Genomic DNA, 27,060 nt, shown 5'->3' with positions numbered 1-27,060 from the left:
CTGAGTGAGATAATGCACCTATAATGCTTAAAATGCACTCAGGAAAGAATGGCTGCCATTTACCCATTGTCTTCCCTGGCTTGTGTGGGCCTCCCCTGCTCTGCTCCCCAGATACTCAGTCTGGGACTTCTGGAAAGTGCAAGTGTTCATTCAGAACAGGTGGGTCCAGCTGTGCTTCCCTCACTCCAGCTTCCAGAAGGGATGGCTGGCAGCCCTGGGCAACGATGTGCAGCGTCACTCTCTCTAGCTCACAGATGAGGATGCTGCCATCCACACGGTGCCCAGAGGGCTCCTATTACATGCATGGGTGCATGGTGATGCATCCAAGGTATAGCCTAGGTCTCCAATAGGATCCCAAAGAGGTTGTGCTGACCCAATTTATAAGTTGCAACCCCATGAGGAGACACGAGACTTTTTTTTTCTTTTTTTTTTGAGACAAGGGTCTCTGTGTAGCCCCAGTTGGCCTGGAACTGCCTATACAGATCAGACTGGCCTTGATCTCACAGAGATCCAACTACCTCTGCCTCCTGAGTGCTGGGGACTAAGGGTGTGTGTCAGGCCCCTGAAACTTTTTTGATATCTTTGATAACTGCGAAGGTTTACCTATACCTTCTCGATGACTTTGTATTAGGCAAAAGAAACCTCAGTGGCCAAGCACAATTCACCAGAAGGGGCCACCTAAGTGGCAAAGGGAAATGAGCAAGTGTCCATGAAGGGTCCCAATTACCCTTGATTCCAGATTGGATGCAGCCCATGAGCTCCAGGAGGCAGGCTGACTGACACCAAACCCTCTGCTCTACTCCCAAACAGCTGTTTGGAGCACAGATTCTGATTGAGTTTTAGAATGCATCATAATGACAGCTTAGCATGTATTGACTGCTTACTGCCTGCCAGGCACCCGGCTAAGAACTTCATATGCATGTTCTCACATTCCCCCAAATGATCCTATTATCCCTTTTTACAGATGAGGTATAGGAGCTCAAGTGACTTCCCAAAGGTCATTTAGCTACAAAGTGACAGTGCATGGGCTCTGGCTGGGATTTGCATTTCTCTGGAGGCTGTGAGATCCATCCAGATACGTCATCCCTCTCTACTGTTCTTGTGAAAGGATTGGGATTGCCTGCCCTTGGCATCTTTATTATTGACAGGGCCAATTAAACATAAATGTTCTATACGTCAATTAAATAAAGCAAAGGAAATAACAGCAAACCCCATCACCATCACCACCAAAACACAAAGATGCAAACAAGTTTCTTTGGTCCTGATTCTTCATGTGGGCTCTTGAAAGAGACAAAGCTAAGTTGGATCTCAGTTGTTTCCCTCAAGGAGCAGTGATGTGTCAGGGTGGTGGAGATGAACTCAGATGGAGGTGTCTGGCAGGGAGAACTCTCTGGAAAGAACACTCTGAGAAGCAGGGGGTTCATTTCAAGAGAAGAGGCATCTCTTTGGGAGACTGAAAAGGTAACGCTTCAAAAAGACTCGAGGCCAAGATTGTGTATGGTATAGGTGGTTTGGGCGACACAGACTTCTTACAATGGAAGAGGTAAGAGTGAGGTACAGAAGAGGGTGGAGAGGAAAGGGAGTGATAGCCAAAGGAGGATGCCTTCACTGTGGCCCTGAGAAGGTGGGCTTCTCCCAACACCATTAGCAATGACATCAGCAACACCAACAACTGCAAAAGTAGCAACAGCTGATGTTTAGTGTAGACTTACTATGAACCATCTGGCCTCTAGCTGGATTATTTTATTTAACCTCCACACTCTATAAGGTAGAAACTATTATTTATCTCCTATTTAAGGATGAGGAACCAAGGCTCAGCAAGGTCAAATAATTTGCTTGAGGTTGCACAGATGAAATGTAGCAGAGTGAGCCCAGTTCAAACCCAGGCTTGTGATTGCAGAGCTCATGTTTTTATCAGTTTTCTTTTTGCTTTTTCTACCACCTGGCCGTCCTGCCTTGATCTTCTGAAGGTGGATACATTTTTGATGCAGTGAGGTCTTGTCTCCTCTATTATGTTAGAATATAATAGATTCTCTGCCTCTAGGAGGTTGGGTTTGGTGGGTGAGTTGTCAAAGGCACATTGAGTATATGTGGGGAGTGATGGTAGATGAGAAGCATAGAAACAGGAAGTGGTAATGACATTTGGTAGTATGTGTTGCAATTTCCTGTGTCAACCAGAAGTGGGTTTGAGGTTGGGGGTATCAGGGCAGGTCCTCCAAGGCCCTCTTCCCCTGTGCCTGTAGCACTCCTAGTCTCTTCCTTCCTCGCCTCCTCCTTCTCCTGCCAGGGTCTTGTTGTCACCCTAGCTGGAGAGCAGGTCCTCTGGAAACAAGATGCCCACTGCAGGGTCGTTTACCAGAAACCTCTGGCTCTCTCAGCCTCAGGGCTTTTTAGGTGAAAGATGCAATTTAAAGACAGAACTGGGTGTTCTGTACCTTTTCAGGCTGGGGAGAAGATGAGCCCATCAGTTGCCAGTTGGCAAAAGAAAAGGGACAACTTCTTCTTCCTCAGATATTTCAGTGCACTACATTGGGGGGGTATGTTAGAAATTAGTCATCCCTTTCAGAGAGTGCGCCTCTCTTGATGCCCCAATCCATACCCTAAGCCACACTTGGGGGAGCTACAATATGCCTTTATTTTTAAAAAATAATAAATTTTATATAGTTTTTGGAGCAGTTTTAGATTCACAGAAAAACTAAGCAAAAAAGACAAAGATTTCCATATGCCTTCTCCCCTCCCCTTCTCCTGCCATCCCACCCATGACACATTTGTTATGATGATGAGACTGCACTGGCATGCCATTGCCAGTCAGAGCCCAAGGTTTACCATGGAGATGGTTCTTGGTGTTACATACCCCCCCCCTTTTTTCTGACAGTACATGGATGCAGGGACTGGTTGGCAGCCACCAGGTGCGGCAAAGCCTCAACAAATAACCATGCCCAGTCCTTACTTGGTCTTATAAGGGGCAGATAACAAGAAAGGGAGGCAGAAGGAATCTGCTGGGAAATCAACAGCAGTAAATTCCTGAAAAACAGTAACAACTCCCCATCCTGCTTTTTGGTGGTTCACCAAGTGTTTTATTCTCATCCCAGAAGATACCAAGAGGAGCTGGAGGACTCTGGGAATCTGAGGACAGCAGGACTCTCTACTTAGATACTGGGAGCAAAACAGAGAGTATCAAAGAGCAGCAAGCTTCTCGAGGTACCCTGGTGTTAAGTCCTGGTTCTGGGACTCACAAATCCTACATGCAAAATAGCCATAAGAAATGTGTATCTATTGTACTCATGAACTCTCACAGCAGCTCTGGTTATCTGCACAAGACCTACACAAGATCAAACCAGCCCAAATTCCTGTATCCATGGGGTGATGCTCTCCAGGTTGCCTCCCTTACAGAGGAGGTATAGGCAATTGATAGCTGCCAGAGAAGGGAAAACCATTCTTTGAGGTTGTACTCACTGGTAGGTTTCCCATACTCCAGTGGGTGGCCCCATACCCAGGCACATATAGACAGCGCTAATTGGACATAGATTATCAAAAAAAAGACAAAGTTGGGAGGGGAAGGTTTGGGGGGATATGAGGGAGTTGGGGGGAAACAGGGGATGATCGCATTTCATTGCATACATGCATGAAATTCTCACATAATAAAAAAATTAAAAAAGAAGTATTTGATATGAATCTCAAATGCCTGTGGACCAGGGGCCCCCAAAACCACTCTAGGCTCAATAATTTGCTTAAAGGACACTCAAGACTCAGCCTAGAAGCCTACTGACTGCTAAGATGTATTGAAAAGATGCAAAGCAAAATGAGCAAAGGGAAAAGGCACGTGGGTGAGTCTGAGGTTACCAGGCACCCGCTTCCAAACATCCTCTCCCTGCGGAGCACACAGACAGCGCTTAATTTCCCCAGCAACGAGTTGTGACAACATATGTGAAATGCTGTCCACCAGGAAAGCTCATTAGAGACTCAGTGCCGGGGTTTTTATGGGAGCTGGTCCCATAGGCACCCTGTGCCTAGCGTGTATCAAGATGCCTGTCTCCCAGAATGAAAGCAGGTGTTCAGCATAAACCACATTGTTTATATTAGCAGTTTAGGCACAGCATTATCTGTTCTGGGGATGGTGGGATCCTTCCTCAAAGCCAGACACCAGTCAAAGGCTAATGCTGCCATTAGGTCTTTCTGGGATAGCAGTCTCAGGCCTGCTATAACTCTTTTCTTCATAGCCTGTTCGGCACATAGCAGATGCTCAATGAACTGCAGTTCTTATTGCCACAGTGTCACATACTCAAACCTTTCTCTGCAGCAAGGAGAAGCCATCATATTGCCACCACTCTCCTCCAAGTCAGAGGAGGTACCCACTTGGAAAATGGAGAACAGGTGCTTACATATACGCTCAGGTATGCTACCCATCTCTATAGTATGTTTCCATGATGGGCTCTGCACACACAAGTAGATACGTAAGCCAAGAGAACTGCTTGCATAATAAACCTCTCCCCTCCAAATGTCGAGCTATTATTCTTCCATTTCAGGTCTTAGTTTGCCATTTACAGTTCTGAATGAGATGCTTTCCAAATCCAGCTGAGTCACTGGTCTAAGTGGGTTCAATGAGAAAGGGCCCTGGCTAGAACCTTCCTAGCAGCTCCTGAATCAGCCTTTGGGGTATGATTCTAGTTAAGAGAATGATCATCTGTGACTTATAGGTCAACATTCAGTGTGATGAAGTATGGCAAGATTTTTCATTGCTTCACTAAACTAAAAGTAAATAGACGATGCCAATAGCATTCTGCCAGTCTGCCAGCCAGATGCCTCTGCTCAAGGAAACAAGGGTAGTTGAGTGCAGACAAGGATTATCTGGGAGTGCTTGCTTCCAATGATTCTACATGGAGTCCTAAACATTTATATGTCATTAGTTTGAAGCCATTCACTGTTCTTTAATCTTTATGTCTGTTTTTTTTTCCTCCTGTTTCAAATAATTTGCCTGTTGTCTTCCCTGACTTATTTTTCTGGATCACCACAGATCATTAAGAGCACAGCTGCACCTTGTCTTGGAGTTTTATAGATGACCAGATGTGCACCTCACCTGCCTTAGGCTGTGCTTCCTTGGTAGATACGACGCTCTCGTTTGCTTTCTATTGCTGTGATAAAACACTGGTCAAAACCAACTTGGGAAGGAAAGGGTTTGTTTCATCTTACAGATTACAGTCCATCACCAAGGGAGACAGGAACTTAAGGCAGGAACCTAAAGGTAGGAACTGAAGCAGAGACTGTGGAAGAATGCTGCTTGCTGCCTTGCCTCTCTTGGCTTGCTCAACTATCTTTCTTATATAGCCTAGGTCCACCTGCCTAGGGATGGGCTGGGTCCTCCTTTATCAATTAGCAATTAAGAAAATGTCCCACAGACATGCCCATGGACCAATGTACTGACGGAAATTCCCCGATTAATGGTCCCTCTTTCCAGATGACTCTACTTTGTGTCAAGTTGATAACCTAGCACATGCAGGTTCTTCCTGTAAAAGTCTGAGGCCTGGGTCAAGAAGGTAACAGAAGTTTTAAGTTTTTAAATTTTTAATCGTGCAATGCCACGAGGTCAGAAGAGGGCTTCAGATTCCCCTGGAACTGGACTTAAGGGTGGTTCATAGCCGCCATGTAGGTGCTGGGAATCAAACCCGGGTCCTCTGCAAGAGCAACCAGTGCTCTTAACAGCTAAGCCAACTCTCCAGCCCCAGAAGTTTTAAGTTTTAACTTTACTGTCTCACCTACATCATATTCTATCCTCTAACAACCCACCCCATTACATATCCTTTGTTATTCAAACAAGTAGAACAGCAACACTGCACTCCAAAACATCTAGAAGGAAACAATGCCGTTAAAAGTCTAACATCATGAGGTTCACTGTAAATTTGTATATGTTTAAACTTTTCCAATATGTGTATTGAATCAAACTAATAATGTCTACAATATTAGAAAATGTAAATTAGCAATCCGAGTCTCAGGTTAGAGGGAACAGAGAGGACGAACTTTGAATATAAACAGAGGAGATTAAGTGAGGCACAGGATCACACAGATTATTAACTTTTGTGGGGCTTTATCATCCTAACCCCAAAAGCCCACCTGCACTTCTTTGTAGTCCTTCCTCTAAACAAAGAGAATTCTTCTAGGCTGGGGATGTAGCTCAACTGATAGAATATTTGCCTAGCATGCAAAATCTGGGTTCAGTCTCCATCATCATATTAAGCTGGTGGTGCATTGCCTGTAATCCCAACACTTGTTGGAATTATATACAAAGTCAGTTCTAGGCCTGGGCTACATGACACACTATTTCAAAAAACAAAAATAAAACAAGCATACAAACAAAAACAGAAAAAGGAGAGAGAGAATTTCATTTTGTTTTAGTAGAGACACCTAACAGTCTACATATTGACTGTCTGTCTGCCTTTGCCTGGCATAAAGATCTACCCCAGGTTACAGTACAATCTTAAAGATTAACTTCCATAGTGCTTGTGTCTTCTTTGTGTCTACTGTCTTTGGTGGTATCATTTTTAGAACTCAAGATCCCAGAAGACAGTTTCCAGAAAGCCATGGAACATCACTGAGCTCAGGAACCAAAAGAACGTCCCTCCCAGATGTGTAGCCCCTATACCTGCTGCTTCTGGTACCCATCAGTTTGCTGGCTTCACATCACAAGGGCCAGGGCTGGGTCTCTCTGTCTAGTTTCTAAGTCAACCCTCTAGCCAAGAGCAAAGAAAGAGAAGGTGAGCAGCTCCAAAGCAACCTTCCGGAGAAGGCCAAGGGGAGCAGATCACAGCCAACTTCTCGGGAGAACTTTCTGATCCACAGAAAAGAGGACACTGCATCAGTAAGAAACACTCAGAACCATTTTTCAAAACTAGCCGCTGTAAAGGAAATCAACAGATCACCATTTAGTGCATACATAGACTTGTTCCTCCCTCAGAGAACTTCACAGTCATTATTAAAGGCCACATTTCAGAACATAATATTATTAGGCTATTGATTGTTGTTTGTTTGGATGTTTAATTCAGTAACAACTTGGGTTGTGGAGAGCTTTAAATAAAACAGACGCTCTGAAGACCTTTGTAAATGTTCCAATTTTCCACTGGGCTTCACAAGAGCTTTGGCAATGCCATTGGGACCAAGGGTTCCAGTGCCACAAGGTTCTTATTCTGAGGTTAGCTGCAAACCTGGGCTCTGCGGTCTTGCAGTACAGAAAATAGGAAAAGCACAGAGCCACACATGAATCCAAACAACATCTACGCTCTCTGTCACCACACATTAAATGATCTGGGACCGAAATTTAATACACACCTCGGGCACTGTTGCGGAACAGTACCTGCACATCTCAGTGCCATCAGCACCCCAGGAAGATCAGAATAGAAGGGGAAAAAATAAAAGTAAAAAAGAGATTTCTTAGGCGCGGAGATGAGAGACTACCCCAGGGACCCAGCTGTAGCTGGACCACAGGACCAGTTCTAAATGTACAGCCTGGTTCATGAGATGGCAGCTTGTCTTCTCCCTGGAGGCTGGCAGGTCCACAAGACCCCAAAGGCATGTAGGATATCCAGGGACAAGCAAATCTGGAGTCCAAACTTAGAGGCAGCCAAGCTCTGAAGTCCTTGGGTCCTGTCATGATTCCTTGTCCATTCCATCCTAAGGCTTTACTCAGAACCAGCATCCCCATCCCCTGGCTAGTGCTTGTGTCCTCTTAAGTCTCCATGCCTGGATTACATTTTTGTTGTCTGGACAAGTGATTCTTGAAGTGTGGTCCCCAGCAGGACGCATCAGCATCATGGAGAGCTTGTTAAAAATGCATTGCTCAGGTCCCATCTGAGACATCTAGAATCAGAAAGTTTGAAGATGAGGCCCAGCCATCTGTCTAGTTGAGAAGTCTAGGGTGGGGTCTGAGAAATTTTCCATGAGCCCTCTGGGTGCTTCAGATGCATGTTCAGTTTTAAGAACCATTGGCTTGGACGATCACAACAGCCTGTAATTGTCCCTTGTCCTCAATTCAGCACCTACCTTGTCACCAAAGCTGATCTTATAGAATACAAGCTTCATCAGCTTTAATGTTGTCACAGTCTGATGCATAGTAGGTACACAACAAATATCTATTGACTGATTAAATGAGATATGACCTTTATTTAAAAAAAAAAAAACTGGCAGCTACAGATGGCCTGTGAAAACAGAGTCAGGATGGATGACATAGGCTTAATTATAGCAGCCAGGAGGCTGAGGCAGGAAGATCAAGAGTTTCAAGTCTAATTGGACTACATAAAGAGTTCAAGCCCAGTCTGAGCAACTTAGTGACACACTGTCTCAAAGTAAAAAAGAGATCTGAGGATATAGCTCAGTGGTGGAACAAAGCAAGTATGTGATGCCTTGGCTGCTGAGAAAGAAGCTAGTGCTCAATAAAGTAGAAGTTGTTTGATTATTTATTTATTAATTGTTCATACTATTTTTATTAGTGCTTAGAGTCCATGGAACATTTATATCACTCCAGGCAGTTTGGTAAACATCATGTATTTTTTTTTCCTTTTAAGTCTTTCAGCCTTGAGCGATATAAGTAAGTCGTTTCTTTTTCCAGATGAAGACACTGAGGCTCAGAAAGGTTGTGAAACTTGCCTCAGGACACACAGTTGGCAGATAAGTGATGAGCTGAAGTTCAAATCCAGGTGTGTGTCTCCAAGGCTCATTTAAAAATGTATGGGTGTGTGTGTGTGTGTGTGTGTGTGTGTGTGTGTGTGTGGTGTTTGTGTAGTATGAGTGAATTTGGGCATGTGTGTGTTCTGGAGTGCATGTGAAGGTCACAGGACGACTTTGGGGAATTGATTCTCACCTCCTACTATAGGATGCAGGGACTGAACTCAGGCCTTCAAGCTGAGCCATCTCACCAGTCCTGCCCTTTCAAGCTCAGACCTCAATGTCCTTTCTACACTCCTCCCATTTATCAAGTCTCTCAGGGCTCACAGTTTAGTCTGAACCTGTCCCACTTTCCTGCATACTCTTCCTGTTTTCCTGCCTGGAGAACTGATGGCTGTCCAGAGCATCTCTGCTCCTCACTCAGGACAGGAGGAACCACTTGCCAATCACATCAGTGTTCTGGTGCTGTATTTATGCTGTGGGTGTAGGTCTCCAAGCTCTTAGGTGATTGGATGAAGACTGGCCCTCAGTCCTGCATCAGATGCCCCGAGGTGAGAAATGCAGGTCCCAGGCCATGCACTCCCTCAGCTCTAGCACAATGAGCTTAGGGTACACTTGGTAATGCCTCTTTCCCAAGCACCCTACTCTCCTGGGATGCATTTGCACAGGAGTGAGGACTGCTGCTCCGGGCCTGCCCTGGTCTTTCTCCCATAGGTTGGATGCAGAAGGCTTCTGCTTGATGGACCATTGGAGACTGAATGAATGAGCCCTTTTCTCTTGAAAGCATCGAGGTGGGTGAGGTGTTCCATAAAATACTCATAGGAGAAAAGAAACCACAGCAGAAATACCCTTTCCAGATGTGGCACCAGCTGTTGGCACGTAAGCAACGAGCCTAAGTGTGAATAGAAGACACATGTTCCCAGCCACAAAAACTTGACGTATCGACTTTGGCAAGCCTTGCGGACCATGCGGAGCTGATAATGTTATTAACACTGAATGTATTTGCCTGACCTTATCAGGCTGTGTAAAGAGCACAGGTGTCTAATTAAGTTCGGATGCCAGCACCTCTAACTTCTTTTTCGGTAACTACTGAGTCCATCATTTACCCTGATGTTCCTAAAAAGATCGTCTTTAAACCCAAAGACAGTCGGTCATTAGCATTTGTGAGGCGCTTGTCATGATTTGTGGTAGGAGGAATCTGGTGCCCAAAGGTGGAGGGTATTTCATTCCGTTTGGCCTGACACCAGCCCAGCTGGTAGGCGACATGGCCTTATCACCACATCACACTTGCCATCAGGCTCCGCCCTTCACCTCTGTCCATTCAGTAGTCATACAGAGGACTTGGACTGGGACACTGATGGGCTCACTGATCTAATGGGCAGATGATAGAAAGTTTGGAGGGAAGCCAGTTGCTGGTTGTGAGGCTGTCAGAGCTCTGACTCATAATTCAGTAGTGAGTAATGACAGGCTGATGGAAGGGCTTCTGCTTGAACTCAGAACAACTAGTAAAACAACTGGAAACAATAGTAAACATTTATATAGAACTTACTGTGTGCCAGACTTGTGCTCCAAGCTCTTTGAACATATTAGTTCATTTAATTTCCAACACCTATGAAGCAAGGCTCATTGTTATCCTCATCTTAAACATGAGGAAACTGAGGCAAGAAGAGGTAAGCACCTGTCCAGGGACAACAGACATTATTGGACTGAATTGCATTTCTCAATTCTATCCACCAAGTCCTCCCTTTCGTTGTGGTTGTCAATTGCACTTTAATACATTCAAAGTTGGAATGCTCACTACTTCTGGAAAATTCTTCCCTCTTCTCTCCTCCCTTCCCTGCCTTTCCCTTTACCCCTCTCCCTATCTCTTTTAAACTAACTCAGATTGTTGCATTCAGTTCTGGCACCTCAGTGAATTTGGGCAGGGAGTTGTCAAACAGATGAGCTGGTCAGTAAGAGAGACTGAAACCAGGACCCAGAGGATGATGGAGATGGAGACCCCTGACTTGGAAAATGGATGACAGATGAGGCAGGGGAAAGGTGATTATGAGGCTGACACTGGGAAGCATCCTCCAGGAACATAGGGCTGACCTGTTGCTATAGTTTGGCTCTTATGTGTTCTCTCAAGGCTCTGTGTTTTGGAGCCATGTGCCGAGAGACACGGTAGTAGAATCTTTAGGGGGTGGAGCCTACTGGGAGATGTTCAGATCATTGGGAGTTTGCCTTTGAGAGGCTTTTCAGACTCAGGCTTCCTCCTCACTTCCTTGTCTTCCTGGCTGAGGAAGTGAGTGGTTTTTGCCTTATTACCTGCCCTTCCCATGATGCTGACTTCCCAAGAGGCCTAAAGTGATGGGGCCATTTATGGACTAGAACCTCCAAAACCACGAGGCAAATAAACCTTACCTCATTGTAAGTTGATTATCTTGATTATTTGCTATAGTAATGGAGCTGATGAACACACCTGATCTAGGCTATTTCTCAGTTGTTTCAAATCAGAGACAAAGTCAAGGCTAGTGCATACATAAGAAAGGCTGATTTTCTTTTCCAAATAAACTTTTTAGATTAGGGTAGTCTTAGATTTATGGAAAAATTGTGAACATATTACAGAGGTTCCCATATATGCCATATCCAGTTTCCCTTATCATTAATATCCCATATCAGTACACTACATTTGTCATAATTACTGAACCAGTATCGAGCCATGATTATTGACTAACAGCTAGATGTTATTCAGATATCTCTAGAATTTACCCAGTGTCCTCAGGATTCCATCCAGGATGTTGAACATCACATTTAGTTGTCAGGTCTCCTTATCATTCCTTGGATCTCACAGGTGGTCATCATCCTTGATTTTAACGACCTAGACAGGTTTGACAGGTATTGGCTGGGCGTTCTGCAGAATGTTCATCAGTGTTTCCCTCATGTTTAGACTGGTGTTAATGGGTTGGAGGAGGGTGGCCACAGAGATAACATGCCATCTTTATCATGTCAAGAGTACATGACTTAATCCTGTTGTTGTTGACCTTGATCACATGGTGTCTGTCACATTTCTCCATGATGTAGACATGCTCTCTCCCCACTCCACACTCTGAAGGCAGTTATTGTGCAGAGCTCAAGCTTAAGGAGCAGGGGTGGTGCTTTACCTCCCTGAAGACGGAGTATTCACATAAGTTATTTGGAATTCTTCTATGTGGGAGATTTATCTATTCACTCTCATGTATTTATTTATACAATCATTTATTTATATCAGTTGAGATTCATTGATATTTATTTTACACTTCAGGTTATAATCCAATACTTCATTTAGGTTGCTGCTCAGATGCTCCAGTATCAGCTCTTGGGAGTTCTTTGGGTGTCTTTGTCTCCTCTTCTGACTCCCGAGTCTCTGTGACACACCCCATCCTATCCATTTTTTAAGTGATTCCTTACTTCTGCCATTTCCATATGCTGTGGACTCATCTTGCATGTTTCCTGCCCTATAGTCCTAGACTCAACCTTTTCTTTCTTTCTTTCTTTCTTTCTTTCTTTCTTTCTTTCTTTCTTTCTTTTTTTTGTTTTTTTTGAGACAGGGTCTCCCTATAGCCCCAGCTGGTCTGGCACTCACTATGTAGATCAGGCTGGCCTTGATCTCATAGAGATCCACCTGCCTCTGCCTCCAAAGTGCTGGGACTAAAGGCGTGCACCACCACGCCCGGTTCATCCAAGGCAGATTCTTTTGTTGGAGAATGGTATTAGAAACCATGCTCTGGTATATTTGTTGCTATTGGGGTATCAGTTGCTTTTAGGGTCTCTGAGATGACAGAACAATAAATTACGTGTGTGTACTAATCTACATATTCTCATGAATACATATTTCTACAGGTAGCCATCTGTATTTATATTAGGCTAAATGTAAACTCACACCGATGTCTCCAGTTCAGCAACTCCATTACCACACAATCCTGATATCCTGATTTTTTTTTTACATTTTAAAATGTAGACTTTAATAAGTATAAAGTACATAAACAATTAGGTAAGCTTGTGGAGAAGCCAACCAAGATACCTAAATTAGGAGATACAAGTATCCATCTAAATTTTCTATATTTCAATTTTTTGCAGAATATTTATTAAGGTTGATTAATATACAATTTTTCATTTGTCATTTTGGGAGTCCTTTATTGTAAAGATAATTCTTTCATTTGATGACAAACAGCAGCCACAGTAATTACTTTGGACCTCCATGCTGGATAAATTCCATTTCTTCCTGAGATAGGGGTTTCCTTCTGTATTTCTGAGGTAATGTTTTTATTATTTCTGCCATGTCTGGTGGGCCCTGGTTCATCAATAGACCTGGTGATGCACCTCCCTTAGAATGCTGTGAAATCATGCAAGAGTGAGATGGTAGTCTTGCTGATCCCAAAGCTTCTGAGGCACTGAGTTTAGGATTGTCTCTTCGGTCAGGGAACCTTATTAACGGAGTATGTGGTTTCACTACCTGGACGACCCTGCTGGCGGACGCCATCTTGCTGCCCATCATGACCCCCAAGCAGGGGCAGCTTCTGGGGCATAAGCGAGCCGCTGATATCCTGATTCTGCTAAGGAATCTGCTAAGGAATTCTGCTAAGTTGGAACTGGTTTTCTCTAGAAGTAGTGACTCCCCTGTCACTGAGTATATTCAAGTAGTCCAGGTATCTATAAGGAAAGGGAAGAGTGGGCAGAATTGGAAAAGTAATATGAGTAATACATTCAAGGCTGCTTCTGGCCCTATGACGGTTGAGACATAAGTGCCAAATAAGAAAAGGTACATATATGGCTTCCCAGGGGGATTCATGGTCTTCTAGCTTTCAAATATCTCAGATCTGTGCAAGGAGAGAGAGCTGGCATTTAGAAGAAATGAAGGAAGCACTGTCAACAGGTAGAAAATTTACAGCATTTGTAATCCAAGGAAGAGAAAACAGGTTTAAAATATAAATGACACTCAAAAAGGTTTTAAATTCACAGATGACAGCCAGAATGGATTCTGAAAGGAGAATGCAGCAGGCTTGTGTGAGGGATGCTTGCCAGGGTACTGGTATCTGAGGTGTTAATCCTGTTCCTTTAAGAGTCCTGTATGCCGAGTCAGAGGGACAATTCTTTGTGTTTTACTGCTGTAGCTCAGAGTCTAGTCAGGAAAAGCGGGGCAGCTGAGAATCCAGGAGAAGGAAATGAGGAATAAACTATCTTGAGCACACAAGAGGCCTGGTACCTCAGGGAGGCAGAACTACTCCCATTTAGGGTGTGTTAGAAATGGAGGGCTACTCCCCACAACAGAAAAACCCCTCAACTAGTGCCTCTTCTCTCCTGCTAAAGCCTTGACCAGGGATCATCTTCAGAGGAAAGAACAAAGATGGAGGACACAGAGAATTCATCAGGGGGGCTCACTAAAAATACAGACTGTGGAGGATGGAAGTGTGGCTCAGCCAGTAAAGAGCTTGCCTTCTAAGCATAAGGACCTGATCCCTAGAATCCACAGGATGGTGGCATGTGCTTGTAATCCCAGTGCTGGTGAGGTGGAGACAGCAGGATTCCTGAAGCTTGTTGCCAGCTAGCCTAGTCTAACTGGTGAGCTCCAGGTTAGTAAGACTCTGTCTTACAGGAGGTGGACAGTGTTCTTGAAGACGACACCCAATGTGTACCAGTACCCACATGAATATGCACACACAAGTGCATAAAAAGATGCAGACTTTGGGTCTCATTCCAAAGACGTTGAGCCACCTGGAGATTTGGATGCAGCGTTCATTTTGCTTTGTTTTGATGTCGTCTCCCTAGGTGAGGATGGTACTAGAATTTCTCAATGACATGTGGACCATTACTGATTGTTTGAATACTAAAGTTTGTTTAGAACAGTCCTAGTTGATGCTTGGTGCTCCGGGCAATCTTTAGAAGGTCTCCCCTGCCCCTACCATGTCAAATGCATCTTAGATTGGGTAACAAATTATGTGGTTGTTCTTAGCATGGGTATGTCCCTGAGGTACAGGTGAGAAGCCATGAATAGGTGGGTCTTGCACATTATTTCATTCTAGCTCTGATCTGAGAGTATACTCATTATTGAAAATGAATGTTTTCATTGGTACAGAAGAAGGTTCTGGAATCTCCTGAGCTCAGGGAACTTGGGGACCAGGGAAAAATAGATTGATAAAGCTTTCCAGGTGTTTGATAAAAGCTTCTCCTTGTAGTCCCTTAACAATTACTATTTAAGAGAAGAGCTGGCAGATATGGACAGGGCCGCCACTGCAGCCCCCAGCCCCCCACTGGGCCTCTTGCCCTCCCTTTCTCTTTCTTTCTCCCAAGTCTGTGTTTTCCCCTGTCAGTATCAAAGGGCTGCCAATGTGCTCCACCCAGTTGGTGATGAGTCTTGAGATGAAAGAGTTGGCTGATCTTTGGTCAAATGTAACCATGGAAATTTGAAACATTAACCGTTGCCTGCTGGGGAAGCCCTGATGGAAGTGCTCAGAATTTCTCTGCTCAGAAGGGATGCAATAGACTTCAGTGACCCTATCAAGCCATGGACGGGAAACAGATCTGATCACACCTTTTCTCCCTGCCTATGTCACTCCCAGCCTGGTACCCCTCAGAGTTCCAAAACCACCAAGGGTCCAAATCTCTCCTGATGGTGGTTACAGGCTCAGCCATTGGGCATCTCTGCTTCTTTCCATCCAGTTTCACTCCTTGATGACCTCACACAGTATCGGGGCTTTAAATACCAGCTGTACACTGACAACTCCTAAATTTATATCTCTACCCCAGACCTCTTCTCTGAACTCCAGACTCATATATCCAACTGTCTACCCAACATTGCTCCTGAATGTTTAATAGACATTTCAAACTTAACTTGTCAAAAACTGAGCTCCCAACTGCCCATCTGGATCTACCGCTGTCTTTCTTTCTTTAATTTTTGACTTCCAGGTGCTCAGGCCAAAAGCTTGAAGTCTTACTTGGCTCCCCTTACACCCCTCCTCCAAGTCATTAGCAAATCCTGTTAGCCCTGCCTCACTATGCTTACTGGCTGTTTCTCATACACTACTGACCTGGGTCTGAGGCCCCACCACTTATTTAATTTTTATTTTTGAGGCATAATCTCACTATGTTCGTGGCCCTGCCGGGTCTGGAACGCACTATGTAGCCTCACAGAGACCTCCCCCCCCGCCTCTGCCACCCAAATGCTGGGATTAAAGGTACTCACCACTTTCTTTTGGATTAAACAGTTCTCTGGGTTTCTCTTTCCTTATTCAGCCTATTTTCAACCCGAATATCAGAATGGTGCTTTTAAAGTGAATCACATGTTGCCCCTTGGCTCTAAAATCCCTCTCCCACCAGCCTTCTTCTCACTGAAAGAAAGAAGTCCAAGTCTGAGCAGCCAGACTAGGGATTGAATATGGTTCCTTCCCTCTGAAATTCTTGTTGAAATGCCTTTGTGGTGGGGTAGGGGGTGGGGCCTATAAGAGGTGATTAAGTTATTAAATGAATTAATGACATTCTTAGGGGACTGAATTAGTCAGCAGAAGAGTAGATTGCAATAGAGCCAGTCTGCACCCGCTGGTGTTTGACCTCTTCCTCAAGTGCCCTCTTGCCTTTCTGCTTTCTGTCATGAGTGAACCAATATGAGCTCCTAGCCAGATGGAGCTGCCCAGTCTTGGGCTCCCAGCTTCCAGGTGGTGAACCAAAATGAACCATTTTTCTTTATTAGTTACTTAGCCTTAAATATTCTGTGATAGCAGCAGAAAGCTAAGATACCATCTTCAGAGCCAACAAGATCTGTGACTCTGGCCATACTGAGACCCATTCTCTATTCTTTCCTCTTCCTCACTTTGTTCCAGTTGAGATGGCTCCTGTGTTTCTACCTCTGGGCCCTTGTTCAGGCTACAGCCTTTTCCTCAGGCACTCTCTGCAGACAACCAGGTGTTCTGCATCTCCCACCCCCGGGATTCCTCAATTTCTCAGGAAGTCCCCTCTCATATTTTTAAAACATTTCTCCACATATTCTATCTAACACATTGCATATGTTGTTTAATGTCTTTCTTCCTCACTAGGATGCAGACTCCATGAGGGCAGGGATTCTTGTGTGATGGCTTGCAGCAGTGTCCCCTAGGCAGTACCTGACACACACAGGAGGCACTGTAAGAATATTGGCAACCATCACCTCATTTACTCATTCAAGTGCCCCTAAACTAATAAGGAAAACACAACATCTTCAATAGGAAAGTGATCAGAAAACATAAAAAGAAAATTTACAAAGAGGAAACTCACTCCAGCTAATGGGTGTATATATATATATGATACATATATCATATATATAAAGGGGATATATATATTCACCTTCATTAGGAATGTTCAAAGGAACATATATTAAAACGATGCACTATATTTCTAGTATCAAAGTAACAAAAATAAATCAAATAATATTGAATGCTGACATGTACATGTATACATTGAAAGACTTACAGGCATGTAAAAAAAAAACTTTGTCAAAACTTTTTAGAAAGCAATTCGGCAATAGGTATCAAGAATCTAAACTTTTTTCATCCCTTTTAATTGATGACTAGCAATGTATTCTACAGAGACAGTCCAAATTCAGACAACAGCTCATGTAGAGGAATAATGAGTGGATAAATAAAATGTACAGCGTACATCAGTGGAGTATTATTCAGCCTTCAAAAGAAAGGACAACATAACACACACTACAACATGGATGAACTTTGAGGACATTATGTAAAGTGAAATAGCCAGTCACAAAATACTATAAATACTATGTAAATGTAAAATAACAGGGACCTGGAATAGTCAAGTTCATAGAACCAGAGTGGAACAGTGGCTGCCAGGGGCTGGGGAAGAGGAAGTGATGAGCTATTGATTAACTGGTGTTGGTTCAGTCTGGAAAGACGAAAAGAGTTCAGTGGACAGTGGTGTTGATGTTCTTATGAACGAATGCCACTGACCCGAACTCTTATAAGTGGTTGTGATAGTGAATCTCATGATGTGTGTATTTTACCACAATTTATTTTTTTAAAATCTACAGAGCTACAGCTAAGTCCAGTAACAGTTTGTTATATACTTTGAAGAGAGAGAAAGTATAATACATGTTTTCTCAAAATAAGTCTTATTATACTACAATCAATGTTTAGCTTTCAGGATATATTTCTCTCTGAGTAAAATATGAAAAACAACAAACAAGGGTATGCAACTCATTATCACAGAGGTGCTGTGTGCAAAGTGAAAAGGAAACCAACACAGTATCTATTGACAGAGAAATGGTTGTGCAAACTGTGAACTATCCATGTAATGGAATATTATACAGCTATTAAAAATTACTTTGGGTAGCTGTGTGTGGTGGTTCATGCCTTTAATCCCAGCACTTGGGAGGTAGAGGCAGGAGGATCTCTGTAAGTTCAAGGCCAACCTGGTCTACATAGCAAGTTCCAGGCCTGCTAGGATAACATAATGAGACCCTGTCTCAAATAACAACAACAAACAAAACAAAAATCACTTTGGGGGTTGAAAAGATAGCTCGAAGAGTAAAGTGCTTCCCCTGTAAGTGTTAGGACTAGAATTTCAGCTCTTCAAGTCCCACATAAATGCCAACAAGATGCGCCAGCCGGCCCGTCATTCCAGCACTCAGAGGAGGTAGAGTCAGGGAACCCCCAGAGCAAGCTGGCTATGGAGACTAGCCAAATCAGTTAGCTCTGGATTCAATATGTAAGGTAGAAAGTGACTGAAGAAGACACCTAATGTCAACCTCTGGCTTCCATATGTACATATGCACATGCAAGCTCATGCAAGCACACACATATACACACAGGTGCAGAAAACCCCCATACATTTGATAACCACTTTTAATTTTAAAAAATTGTTTTTCATTTTATGTGTATGTGTGTGTTGCCTGCATGTAGGTCAGTGCACCTGTGTTGTGCAATGCCCACGGAGGTCAGAAGAGGCTGTCAGATCCCTGGGACTGGAGTTACGGACAGTTGTTAGCTGCCATGTAGGTGCTGGGATTTGAACCCGGGTCTTCTGCAAGAACAACCAGTGTTCTTAACCGCTGAGCCATCTCTCCAGCCCCGATAACCACTTTAAAAAATTTTTATTATTTTTATTTTATGTGTATGAGTGTATTGCCTGCATGTACGTGAGTGTGCCGTGGAGGTCAGAAGAGGGCACTGGATTCCCCTGGAACTGGAATTAACAACAGTTCATGCTGGGAATCAAACCCAGATCCTCTGCAAGAGCAGTCAGTGCTCTTAACTGCTGAGTCATCTCTCTAGCCCCTAGATAACTACTTTTATAAACTGTCAGAAAACTCTTATGCTATAATGATGAGTAAAGAAGCAAGACAGAAAATTTGAAATACGATGAGAACTCAAGTTTGAAAAAATACATAGCCTAATTTGATCACATTTAAGACACAGATTCTCATCCTCCACCACATTTTCACCTGTTCAACAGGAGTGTCTCATCTGCTCTGGTATGAAGGCTTGTATCACATGCAATTGCATATTCTTAGTGCCACAAAAACACATGATGGGCTCCTAAATGAGGGTGTCTGTTTGATCTAATGAAAGCACGTCAAAAAAAAAAAAAGGCTAAAAGAAGTAATATGACAAAATTTTAGCAGTAGCTGTGTATGTGTTTCCTTATAGTTTTCTATATTTTCAAGAAACTTCTATAATGAGCTTGTGTTACTTTTAGAATCAGAAAAAAACAGTATGTTAACAATCTCTTCAATGGCTGTTCACTGCCTGACAGGAGTAAGTGCCAGCTCGTCAGCCCCTGTACCCTCTGGCTCCTGCCTTGTTTTTGGTGCTGTCTCCCTCCTATCTCTTCTCACATAATCCACACTCCAATAGACTGTCATGGGCCTGCAAACACAACATGGTCTCCCAGGCCTCTACCTCTGTGAGAATGTGCTTCTCCCTGCCTGCAATGTTCTCTTGGGTTTCCTTTTCTGCCTGGCGAATTTCTACTTACTTTTCAATTATCCATCTCAAAAATGGACTCCTCTGGGAAGACTTTCTGTTCACTTCTCAGTCAGAAAGGTACAGTTCAGTATTCTTTTTGCTACTTTGGTATCTGGCCAAAGATTATAAGAAGTGCCCCATCCTTCCTGTCTCCACCTTCTGAGGAGTGCCCTGTACTTCCTGTCTCCACATTCTTGTCTTCTAGCTTGCCCTTGAAAATCAGATTTCCTCCCCTTCCATTCTGGATGTTTTCTCTCCAGATCACTACAGTCAACTTGCTGATTTCTAATTTAATAGACATTTCTTCAGTCTTTGTTTTTTGTACTTTTTGGGGCATCTAATTGGTGGCATTTCCTCCATCCTGAGCTCCTTTTGGCCTGCTGCCTCATTGACAACTTTTCTAGAATGTTTTACTCTACCTAAGATCCCCTTTCTAGCCAAGCATGGTGGTGAATGCCTTTAAACCTACCACTCAAGAGGCAGAAGCAGGTAGATCTCTGGGAGTTGGAGGCCAGTCTGGTCTATATGGTAAGTTCCAGGCCAGTCAGGGCTACACAGTGAGACCCTGTCTAAAAAAAAAAAGAAAGAAAGAAATTCCCACTGAATCATTTTAAGATGGTCCCTGAAATGCTGTTGCCTCTAATCTTCCTTCCTTAGCCTTGTGGTTCTCATTTAGAGGTCAGCAGATCTGGGGATAGGGCTTAGGGGTTCATGAACGTCCCCATAACAAGGATGGCAGAATGAGAAGGGTCCACACTGCCTGGAGAGACAGTCATGACATTGTCTCATAAAATTGAATTCTCAGGCTAGCAAGCAAAGTATCTCTGACAATTTGAGCTCCATCCCCAGAGCCAATGTAAAGGTGGAAAGATAGAACTAATGCCACAAAGTTGTCCTCTGACAGGCATGCATGCACTTCCCCATAATAATAAATATCATTAACAAAAACTGCCATCCCCTACCCCCCCTCCCCTGCCAATGGTTACAAATGACTGCCCTGTACTTTCTCTAGTGACCTCATCACTTTTGACTTTAAGATGAAATCCAAAATACTGCTTAGTTTTAAATCTCCTTTCAGAGAACTTCTAACTAATGGCACTGTGTGCCACAGGCAGGAGATATTTATGAACCCAGGAGGTGTTTCTCTAAGTCTCATTCAGCCAGCTCTGCTTACACATGAGGAGGAAGGGAAGCCATCTCTGAGCCACCCAGGAAGAGGCAGGGAGGAATGGATTGAGCCAGCAGCTCCTACCAGGCACTCCCTGCTGCATAGCAGGCGACTAACTTTGTTGTACATTTCTGATCACAAGCCCAAGCCTGGTGCTTCCCTGTATTCAGCACCTCTGGTTAATGCTCTGGCTGCAAGGTCACTTACTTACAACTCAGAAAACAACCAGACAACATCCCCTAGAACATCTAAGTAGAATTCTGACTCCAGGCCTGGCACCTCAACCTCTGTTAACACTTTCCAGTTTCCTCAAAAATAAAGAAAAAAAAAAAAAAGTCATCTAGAGGGGTAGAAATCACCTGGAAAGAAATTGCTTAGTTGTTTTTCTTTTTCTTTTTTCCTGGACTCTCCAGAGCAGCTTAACTCCTTAAAGAGTGCATTTCATTTCTAATTCTTTGGAGTCCCCTGGCACCCCGTACCTCACCCTGCTTCATCACCTTCCCTTCTAGGGGTCACTCAGGAGGCCTGCTGGGCTCAGGAGCTAGGCAGCTCTGGGCTGCCTCTCATTCGGGATCAGGGAGCATGAGCTCCGGATCCTAAGACCGGCATTTACACTCCCTGCTCGGAGACGGGAAAAAAAGACCCTTTTCTTCTGCTTGATATATTTAGTAACGACCTTAAAGAGTCTGTGAGGCTGAATGAATTGGTGCATCTCACGGCATTGGAAGCAGCTGCCACTGCGCAGACAGGAGGAGGGAGAGGCTGGAGGGGAAGAGGGGAAGGCAGCGGGGCGGGAGCCGTTGGGGAGAAAGGGAGCGGGAGGCCGGGGAGAGAAGAGAGGGAGAGAAGCAGAGACAGCGGGGAGGAAGCCAAGCCAGTGCGCGCCGGGCCTGGCTGGGATCATGCGTGCCTAGCCCCTGGCTGTCTGAGCCACAGGCAGCCTGGGATCGATTCCCCTAACTGTGGAGGGTCAGCTCAGGGGGTTATTGTGGGGGCAGCGGTGGCCGGAGCCTACCGTTAAATCTGGCTAAATGGCAGCACTTAAGGGCCCTGTGAAGGAATCCAATTTGCTCACAAGGATCGTCTACAAATTTATATGTTGGCATTTAACACAACAAGCGCCTGGACCAATCCCAGGGCAGAGAGGAACCGGGCTTGGCTGATGGATCTATCTCATTCTTTTGCTCCAATCACCCAGTGGGGGATGGGGAGCCTGGCACCTACCCCCACCTGCCTGCTGGCTGGGGGGGTTCAGAAGGTTTGGGACCTCTGGGTCCTCTGTGCCCAGATGTTGTGATTTCCTTGTGAGAGATGGAGGGGATGGCAGATCCCTTTGTCTGCCTTTTTCAGGATGGGGTTGTGTGGGTAGGGGGATAGTAGCTGCAAGACCCTTATGACTTGGCACCCAAGAGGAGGAAGAAGGTTAAAGCCTGGCATTTCAGCCCAGGTCAAGATGAAACCCCAGGTCAGAAAGGGTTATTGCCTCGGGGTACCATTGCTGTCAACACTGTGGGCCGTTTATCTTTGGCATAGTTTTAGGTAGACCCTTCCCCTGGGCCTGCACAGCCTCATGGAGCAGAGCCATGGCTGGATTTCTAGCCCCGAGTCACAGAGGCCCTGTCTAAAGGCCACATCTCCCACATCATCCCACCCAGACAGGGAAGCACCTGGCACTGTTTGCTCCAGGGCCTGAGGTAAATGACCAGTCCCCTGCTTCTCAAGGCTGTGCAATCTTAAGCCATGAGGCCAGAGGAGAAAAAGAAACCACATCCCTGGTGTATGGGTCCTCCTCTCCAACATGATTTATATCAAAGACCCCTGAAAGGAAGTGAAGATCCCGGCCCAAAGCCTCAGGAGAGTCAGGCTCAGCTGGCCTCTGAGGACCCTGAAAGACTCTCAGGGGTGGGAAGCTGCAGCCTGAAGTGTGGGCTCCACTGGGCTCTCCCTAGCTCCAAGAGGCAGGCTGCCGCAGCTTGCTCTCATCCAGGGCTCCACTGATTAGGTGGCTCAAAAGCCCGAGGAAGGGAATAAACAAACATCTTCAGTAGGCCCTCAGTGCTTACTCTGTTTCTAACAAAGCTCAACAGAGTTGATTAGTGACTTAAACATGAGGATGATAAAAAAAGAAATCCATGTACAGAGAGGCAAGAGAGTTTCATAGCAGATGGGGCACAGCCTACCTGGGTTCAAATCCCAGCCCTCCCTCCCCCCACTAGTGTTTGGCCTGGGGCAGCTTACCAGGCCTTACTAGGCCTCCCTAGTCTCACCCGTACTGTGAGGATAACATAAACACCCACATCACAGGGTAAAAGATGACGGAGTGAGCTAACTCTTGTAAAGAACTTAGGACAGCGTCTGATTCACAGGAAGAGCTTAACTCTCAACAGTGATTGTTAGTTTTACTGAACATGCTCATTGCCTGGTTCAAATTCTGTCTGTTCGCGGGCAAACCAGACCTATTGCCATCCTTCCAGGAGATCGTTCCAGACTTCTCCAGTTAGAACTAATCTCCACTCCTATTCAGCTCCCAGCCACACTTCCATGCTGCATCTCTAATGGGGAGTTTATCACATTCTATTCTTTGACCAGATATCTGTGGATATGTCTGCAGGCTCAACTATAATGTACCTTAGTCCTCTTGAATTTAGGACTGCACCTTATACATCTTTGTTTTCTCCTTGAGTGGCTGGCAAAGTTCCTTCCCACAGCTCCATAAGTATTTGTTGAGTTGAATACAACGTAGCTGCATATAGCCTGGCTCAGTCATTTTTGTTAATTTAGGTCAGGGATCATCTCAATAAAAAGGGGGAATTGGATGCTCTCTCAGCATCTCTGAGTCTGCTGGACTTTTAGGATGTCACTGGAAAAATGAGAGTGTTTGCAAACATTTTTATGCACTTGGTATTCATGTGCTGTTTACTGGCAAATTAGTATTGGGCTTGTCTGGAATGTATGGGTATAGTTTGAACAGCTGGACCAGGTGGGCCCCTGACAGCTAAGAGGGCCCAGGGTAATTGATAAAGGGCCTGTGCTCAGACATCTTCGGTGACAGGTTCTCTAAGTCCTTTGGCAACCTGCTTATCATGAAGCTGAATGTGTATTTGGGATACTGTGGCTGGGGAGGGGAACTGCAGCAGCACGTTTACTGTCTGGCCATAAGCAAGAGACCAAGAGGCAAGAGGGGAGCTGTGACTGCATCTCAGTGCATCTCTTTTGGTTTTTTGTTTTGCTTTGAGACAGGATCTCACTATTTAGTCCTGGCTGGCATAGAACTCCATGTAGATCAGGCTGACCTCAAACTTACTTGTGGAGATTTGCCTGTTTCTGCCTCCCAAGAGCAAACAAAGGCCTGTGTCACCACACTGGGCCCCAATAGCTGCTCTTTGAAATAGGCTCTGCTCCCTCCATGAGGCAGAGTACCATGAAAGGTCCTCCAAATCAAGTCCTGTTAGTCTTTTCCATCTTTAGGTAACGGCGGCTAATGTGATGACATCCTTACTTATGAAAGCCAGCTTTGTAAGACCGAAGATAGTTTTTCACTTTGGAGTAACCTTAATGGCAGTTCTACAGGGTCCCAATATGACCTGAGCCTGCAGGACCAGACTGTGAAGGGATGGCAGCTCTGAGCCCCTTCGAGGAACACGATCTGGTAAGCTAGAAACCGGAAGGCGGCGATGCCCATTCTTTGGAAACACAACCAAGAAGAGAAACATTGGTTTCATGGTATTAGTTTTTGCTATCAAAACTGAAACCTAAAATAACTCAACAAGTTCACTATTGGAATTGATGAGCACCTCCTGAGTGTAAATCAGAGTGGCAGGGAACCAATACACCACCATCATCAGTATGTATAGCCTGACCCAGGCTGCGCCTAAGACAAAGAAGAATTTTACACCATCCAGGATGCCAGCCATTGCACTGTGCTGAGGAGGAGGGGTGGTCCCTGCCGCTTCCTCCAGGAGTATTTTATCAGTATCTAAGAAGACTTCAGCTTCTGATACTGCATTCGTGGCTAGGGTTCAGAGAGGTTAATTCCAAGGACATAGTCTATCTGGTCAAGTCGCCAGAATATGAAATAATCTACGTCCTTACCCCAATTCTGATCAAAGAGCCAGGGTCAGCATCCATGGTGACCTAAGACCTTCTTACTCAATGTTTAGTCCACGGACCAGCTGGAATGATGTTTCTGGGAGCTCATTGAAAATTCAGAGTCTCAGGCCCTGTCCCAGACTCCAGAGTACAAATCTGTCTTTTAGTCAAGTGCCTAGTGATCTGTGAGCTCAGGAGATCTGGAAAAACCCTGCTGTAAGTGCCATCATTACTGTTATCAGTCCTGTTCCTCCAGTCCTGACCCCCCCCCAACAAAATCCCAGTATCTTCTACTGGGCCATTTAATTGCTAAAAGCAAAACCATTATTCCAAGAGTTCTGTCAGTTGGTATGAAGTTTGACTGGATAAAGACTATTGATATGCATCAGTCATAACCCGATGAAGGTGAATATCCTCTTTCCTCTTATATCATGGACTGCAATAACAGACAAGAAGAGTTCTGCAGAGCTTAGAAATATATGACTGTGGTGCACACACCAACCTCAGCTTGCTTCAGGGTCTCTCTGTAGCATCAGCTGGCCTGGAACTCGCTATGTAGACCAGGCTGGCCTCCATCTCACAGAGATACACCTGCCTCTTCTTCTTGAGTGCTGAGATTAAAGGTGTGTGCCAGCACACCAGCGTGCCCTCACTATTTTTAAGGACCCAGTTGTAACGGTCCTGTGCGGGGGGGGGGGGGCTTTTCTTCCACATCCTTGAAGGCCTTGATCATTTTGTTGTTCAAATTTCTAACGTCCTGCCTTCAGAAATGCCTTCCTCCCCTCACAACCTAAAACTCGCATCCCTGTTGCTCACCCCAGCTTGCTTTCTTTGTGTCACTTTAATTACATTCTGAATTACTTTTTGTGTGTTGGTGGCTCCCTTTGAGAACTCCTGGAAGTGAGAATCTGTTCTGGTTGTCTACCATCTTTCACCAGCCATTGGAACACTCCTGGGCACTCAGAAGACATCACACACCACTCTGCTGAGTGATTTCATGAACTGGCACTGAGATCTGCAAGTGTGCATAAAAATCCATGACTGGGGAGGAATGCAGGGTAGAGCTGGTCTGGTTCATTCACATGGGTGCTTCAGTGGTGATTTCTACAGTGGGTGTGACCAAGCGTCTGAGATGCAACAGAAAGCTCCCTATTCCAACCCACGAGAACCTAGAGTAACGAAACAAACAAAAGGTGGTCTTCAGCCTATAGTATCAGCCCCACCCTCGTCCTACAGTGTTACAGCAGGTAGGAATGGAGTCCCGCCACAGGCTTTCCAAGCTCTCAGTGTGGTTCAATTCCACTCTAAGGTGTAAGAACACTGCAGATAGGGACAAAAGGAATCCTGTCTTCCTCCAGCTCTGGCCTATTAGCACTGAAAGGGCCTTAAGCCTCCTTCACTGTTCAATCAGGAGTTGGGGACCAGGGAAAGCAAGGACTGCTGTCACGCCCTGCTGGCTGTTTGGCTTTTCTTCCCATAGTCTCTCCACGCCCCCTCCAATTGTAGGGTTGGAAGTAGGAGACAGCTGGCCAGCACCGAGTGATTCTTCTTTTACTGGTGTTTTTGTAGAGTAAGTCAGGCTGATTTAATTTTAATCAGCCAAGGCAACAGAGCATCAGTTCTCTACCTTGGCTGCACTTTTGAATCAGAGAGCTTGAAGATACTGAAACCTGGGTCCCATTCCAGTGCAATTAAATCAGAATGTCTCGGGGTGGAGCTGGGCACCAGTATCTTTTAAATACTCCCCTGACAATTCTAACTTGCAGCCAGGGTTCAGAACCACTGCTGAATTGTCTCACAGCATTTTCTTTCTCCAGCTTGCCTGCTGATAAGAACCACTGGGGACTCCTGGTAAAATTACCAGTGCCAGAGGCTCCAAGGCTTGGGGCCTGTGGCTTTAGCAAGCATCTTTTATTTTTTTAATATTTTAAAAAATATTTTATTTATTATTTTTATTTTATGTGCATGCGTGTATGCCTGCATGTAGGTAAGTGCCTGTATGTAGGTAAGGCAATGCCCATGGAGGACAAAAGAGACTGTCGGATTCCCTGGAACTGGAGTTATAAACAGTTGTTAGCTGCCATGTGGGTGCTGGGATTCGAACCTGGGTCTTTGACAAGAACAGTGTTCTTAACTGCTATGCTATCTCTCCAGCCCCCAGAAAACATCTTTTTTAAAAAT

General features: G+C 44.8%; 1 protein-coding gene and 1 pseudogene across 1 annotated transcript in view; both read right to left on the bottom strand.

The window, feature by feature from the left end:
• Positions 1–27,060, bottom strand: part of Crtac1 (cartilage acidic protein 1) — a 150,933-nt gene that overhangs the window by 76,465 nt on the left and 47,408 nt on the right. The window lies entirely within an intron of this gene.
• On the bottom strand, positions 12,857–13,168 carry LOC103733186 (annotated as a pseudogene).

The sequence above is a fragment of the Nannospalax galili genome, unplaced genomic scaffold (genome assembly GCF_000622305.1).
Source record: "Nannospalax galili isolate Female #2095 unplaced genomic scaffold, S.galili_v1.0 scaffold875, whole genome shotgun sequence".
Classification (NCBI taxonomy): Eukaryota; Metazoa; Chordata; class Mammalia; order Rodentia; family Spalacidae; genus Nannospalax; species Nannospalax galili.
The sequence above is the reverse complement of the archived record's forward strand: the minus strand, read 5'-3'. Positions and strand labels throughout refer to the sequence as shown.